The sequence below is a fragment of the Neovison vison genome, chromosome 11 (genome assembly GCF_020171115.1).
Source record: "Neovison vison isolate M4711 chromosome 11, ASM_NN_V1, whole genome shotgun sequence".
NCBI classification, from domain to species: Eukaryota; Metazoa; Chordata; class Mammalia; order Carnivora; family Mustelidae; genus Neogale; species Neogale vison.
Genome location: NC_058101.1, coordinates 178,165,435 through 178,171,252, shown reverse-complemented (window position 1 = coordinate 178,171,252; position 5,818 = coordinate 178,165,435). Strand labels below are relative to the sequence as shown.

Below are 5,818 nucleotides of genomic sequence, written 5' to 3'. Positions count from 1 at the left end.
TTGCTCTTGGAGCTCTGAGCCTCTTTGTAAGAGCCTGACTACCCTGAGCCTTACGTGCTATAAAAAAGCCTGAGCTACATAGAAGGGGCATGGATAGACACTCCATCAACACTCCTAGCTGAGCTCAGTCTCCAGTTAGCCTGGTCCAAGTACAAGATGTGTGTGTGCGTGTGTGTGTGTGTGAGAGAGAGAGAAAAATCTCCAGATGACTCTAGCTCCCAACCATTTAAGTCTTTCCAATCACAATTCCAGACATTGTAGAACAGAGATAAGGCACCTCTGCTAAGCTCTGTGCAAATTCCTGACCCATAACACCTCTGAGTTGTTGGTTTATGCCACTGTTTGGGGGCGTTTTGTTATATAGTAGCAGATAACTGGAAAATGCTAACACTAAAAGGATGGATGGAAAAAGATACACCAAGCAGAGATTATTCAAAAGAAAAATGTTGTATCTAGACAATTATCAGACAAAATAAACTTTAAGGCAAGCAATTTTATTAATTTACATTTCCTAATAATAAAGTGGTTAGTTCAAGAGAAAAATATAGCAGTATTAAATGTGTGCACACATGGGGCACCTGGGTGGCTCAATGGGTTAAAGCCTCTGCCTTCAGCTCAGGCCCTGATGCCCGGGGTCCTGGGATCGAGCCCCATATCAGGCTCTCTGCTGAGCAGGGAGCCTGCTTCCTCCTCTCTCTCTCTGCTTGCCTCTCTGCCTACTTGTAATCTCTGTCTGTCAAATAAAAAAATAAAATCTTTTTAAAAAAATTTGTGCACACATAACAACATAGCTTCAAAATATATAAAGCAAAATATATAAAACAAAAACTGACAGATCATAGATATTTACAAGTATGGTTGGAGATTTTAACATGGTCTTAGAGTATATTTTGAAGGATAGACATCATTCAGAGTATATTCTCTGATAACACTGAAATCAAACAAGAGATCCAAAACAGAGAGATAACTATAAAATCTCTAGATGTTTAGAAATTAAAGAATATAATTTTCTAATTGACCCATAAGTCAATGTAAAAAAAAAAACCTACATTAAAATATCAAGCTTCGGGCGCCTGGGTGGCTCAGTGGATTAAGCCACTGCCTTCGGCTCAGGTCATGATCTCAGGGTCCTGGGATCGAGTCCTGCATCGGGCTCTCTGCTCAGCAGGGAGCCTGCTTCCTCCTCTCTCTCTCTCTCTCTGCCTGCCTCTCTGCCTACTTGTGATCTCTCTCTGTCAAATAAATAAATAAAATCTTTAAAAAAAAAAATATCAAGCTTCTAGCCAACAACAACAAAATACCATTAATAAAGAAAAAAGGCAAATCGTAGAATGGAATAGATAGTTGCAATACACATGGAGATTAGAAAATACCCTTAAATGAATGGAAATAAAAATAACATCAAAAATTGTTGGATTCAATAAAATAGATATAGAGAAACAACCCACTATACCCACCAGAATACCTAAAAAAATTTTAACTAACAATATTAAGTGTTGTCAAGGGTAGATATGGAGGAACTAGAATTCTTACACACTGTTGGTGGGCATGTGAATTGGTACAACCACTTTGGAAAATTCTTTAGAAGTATTTACTATAACATGTACATACCCTAAGACACAACAATTACACTCCTATTATACCCAACACAAATGTCCATTAACAGAAGAATGAAGGGGCTCTCTGCTTCTCCCCATGTGGCAGACAGCCACTTCTGGTGTAGTGCCAGCCACATCCCCCGATACACAATGGTGAAGGTCCGAGTAAACAGATTTGGCCATATTAGGTCACCAGGGCTGCTTTTAACCCTGGCAAACTGATATTGACACGATCAGTGACCCCTTCATTGACCCAAACTACATGATCTACCTGTGTTGGTAGGATTCCACCCACAGCAAATTCAGTAGTATTGTCAGGAAATTTGTCAACAATGGAAAGCCCATCTCCATCCATGGAAAGCCCATCTCCATCTTCCAGGAACAAGACCCCACCAACACCAAAGGGAGTGATGCTAATGCTGAGTATATTGTGGAGTCCTCTGGGGTCTTCACCACCATGGAGACGTGTAGGGCTTACTTGAAGGTGGAATCAAGAAGTCATCATCTCTGACCTTCTGCTGATATTCCCATGTTCGTGATGGGCATGAACCATGAGAAGTATGACAACTCCCTCAAGATAGTCAGCAATGCCTCCTACACCACCAACTGCTTAGTCTTCTGGTCAAAGTCATCCATGACAACTTAGGCATTGTGGAGGGACTTGTGACCACAGTCTATGCCATAACTGCCACCCAGAAGACCATGAACAGTCCCTCTGGAAAAGTGTGGTGTGATAGCCAAGAGGATGCCCAGAACATCATCCCTGCTTCTACTGGTGCAATCAAGGCTAAGTTCACCCCAAGCTGAACTGGAAGCTCACTGGCATGATCTTCTGTGTCCCTGCCCCCAAAGTGTCAGTTATGGATCTGACCTAATGCCTAGAGAGAGTTGCCAAACATGATGACATCAAGAAGGTGGGAAAGCAGGGATCCTGGGCCACACTGAGAACCAGGTCATCTCCTGAAACTGTAATAGTGATACCCACTCTTCCACCTTCGATGCCAGGGGTGGCATTGTCTTCAATTGTAAGCTCTTTTCCTGGTATGACAACGAATTTGACTATAGCAGTTCGGTGGTAGACCTTATGGTCCTCATGGCTCAAAGGAGTAAGAGCCCCCCCTGGACCACCAGCCCTAGTAAGAGAGCTGCTGGGGAGCCCTTGCCCCAACTCATCCCCCAACACACTGAATATTTCCCAACCTCTACACAGTTCCCATCCCAGACCCCCTAAAGAAGGGGAAGTGTTTGGCGAGCCCTATCTTATCTTGTACCATCAATAAAGTATACTGTACCCAGCCAACACACACACACACACACACACACACACACACACACACACACAAGAACAAATGAGTAAATATGATGTAATACCACTCAACCATGAAAAAGAAATGAACTACTAACACGTATAACATTATGGATGAATCTTACAAAGATAATGCTGACTGAAAGAAGGCAGGCATGAGAATACATACTTAATAATTCCAAAACTTGTCTACGGTGATATAAGTCAAAACGGTGGTTACTTTGCAGGGAGACTAGGGAGAGAATTGACTGGGAAGGGATACAAGGGAAGCTTCTAGAATACTAATCATATGCCATATCTTGATCTAGGTATGGGTACATAAGTATATACTTTTGTAAAAATCAGTCAAGCTATGCACTTAAGATTTGTGCATTTTACTCTTTTTTATGTTACACTTTAATTTTTTTAGATTTTTAAAAAGCAAAGGGATAATAAACACAAAATTCAGGAGAGTGGCCACTTCTGAAGGAGAGCCCATGGAAGGGTATCAGGAAGAAGTATACAGACACTTGAAGTTTACATTCCTGATGCATAAAATACCCTTCCATATATATCAAATATCACATTAAACATGAAAAAAAATCTTTTAGTAAAAACAAATTATTCAAACAATTTAAACCCATGTGCTAAACTCAGGAAGAATTTTTAAAGTAAAATTAATATAAATTATTTTTCAATGATATTTAAATACAGGAAGACAATGCATTAATATAATGAGTGTCTTCCTCGCATGGTGCTGGTTGTACTTTCAAGAGGTCCCTCTGTCTGGGGTAGAGCACTAAGAATGGTGGGCATCACTGAGTATATACTGTCTGTTGGGCACTGTTGTGAATGCATTACATGCATCTAATTGTCACATAACCCTATGAAGCCAGTACTGTTATCACCCCAAATGAACAGATGGGGAAACACACACAGGGAGTTCAAGTGATTTGCCCATGGCCTCACAGCAGGCAAGCCCGAGAGTCAGCCTCTGAAGGCTGGTTTTGAATTGCCCTCTCGTTTAGAGCCTGTTTGTTTCACCCCTGCACTGTTCTGCCTCTTCTTATAAGAGGCACATCCCTGATTTCTGGAAGTTCTCAACCATACCCGACTCCTGACAAGGCCTGAAATCGAGTTCCAGAGTTTTATAATACCTGCCTCAGAGAGAGGGGTGTTGTGATGTGTCCATAATTACAATGACAATGAATTACAGTATCATTACCGCCAATAACAATAACAATAAACATTAAGCCCACATGGCACTACATTACAGAATAGATTTAAAAGTTGCCATAATTGAACTGTTACCATGTTTCCTAATTTCAGACCTTCACTAAGAAAGAAGTAACCCGGACAAATTACCTTTTCTCTGTGAACTCTCTCCTGTCCTTTTCTGGCTTATGACCCCTACCACTTTAAACGATGCATGTGATTTATTCATGATGTGTATCTTACCTCTCCTCCAGGATGATAGGATTCATTTCTGATTCTTCCTTGCCTCCCATTACTTAGACATAGTAGGTGCTTAGCGAATATCCCTGTAATCAGTGAACGCATGACAAATAAATAAAAATTAGGTCAAACACCCCAGTTCTTTATAAAAGCTTCCACATAGGGGAGCCTGGGTGGCTCAGTGGGTTAAAGCCTCTGCCTTCAGCTCAGGTCATGATCCCAGGACCCTGGGATCAAGCCCTGCATCAGGTTCTCTGCTCAGCAGGGAGCCTGCTTCCTCCTCTTTCTCTGCCTGCCTGCCTCTCTGCCTACTTGTGATCTCTATCTGTCAAGTAAATAAATAAAATCTTTTAAAAAAATAAATAAAAGGGGCACCTGGGTGGCTCAGTCGGTTAAGTGTCTGCCTTTAGCACAGGTCTTGATCTCAGAGTCCTGGGATTGAGCCCCACATCAGAATCCCCACTCAGTGGAGAATCTGCTTCTCCCTCTCCTTCTGCCTCTGCTTCCCCTGGTTGTGCTCTCTCTCTGTCCAATAAATAAATAAAATCTTTAAAAAGACCTTGCCCATCATATTTGCCGCTGTATCTCCAGGGCTTAAAGAACCTCTAAGTTGTAAATATTAAATATCTGTAAATGTTGGTTGAATGAATGAAGATATGAAGGATAAATCATTCTCCCACCTTGTAAAGTAGCTGTAAACCATTCCTCATCTCTGTGAAAGGTCTCCCACTCTGGATGGGTCGACATGTCCATCAGCTCAGAGGAATAAGGAATACATGCTGCTGGGTCTTGAAGATGGGATGAATGAGTTTATAATGGAGTGATGGGTAGCTGGCTTGAGAGAAAACCCTTCACACTGGCCCAACCACGCGGCAGTGGTGGTGGTGGCCTGTGTAGGAATTGCAGCAAACGATTCTTATTCCACCATCCTAGAGACGATGACCATGAATGTACATGGCTTGAATGTCTTTCAGATTTTTTGTTTCCCTGCTTGGTTGAGATATAATTAACATACAACATTGTTTAAGTTTAAGGTGATAGACTCATCTATTGCAAAATGCAACATATATCACCATATTGAGAGCTGACACCTCCATCTTGCCCTAGCACGACCATTTCTTTTGAGGCGAGAACATTTAAGATCAACTCTCTTAGCAAACTTCAGACATACAATATAGTGTTTTAACTAACTGTATTAACAATAGTTAACTAATAGCATTTTAATATGCTATAAATTAGATCCTTAGAACTTACTCATCCTATAATCATCTTATAACCAGAAGTTTATACTCTTTGACCAACATTGGTCAACTATCTCTCCAATCCCCCAACTCTACCAGCCCCTGGTAATCGCCATTCTAGTCTGTTTTTATGAATTCAAATTTTTTTAGATTCCACATATACATGACATCATACATGATTTATCTTCTTGGTCATTTTTTTCACCTAGCATAATGCCCCCAAGATCCATCCATGGTGT

General features: G+C 41.1%; 1 pseudogene; it reads left to right on the top strand.

Moving 5' to 3' along the window:
- The first annotated feature begins 1,748 nt into the window (after positions 1–1,748).
- On the top strand, positions 1,749–2,473 carry LOC122890380 (annotated as a pseudogene).
- The last annotated feature ends 3,345 nt before the right edge of the window (positions 2,474–5,818 follow it).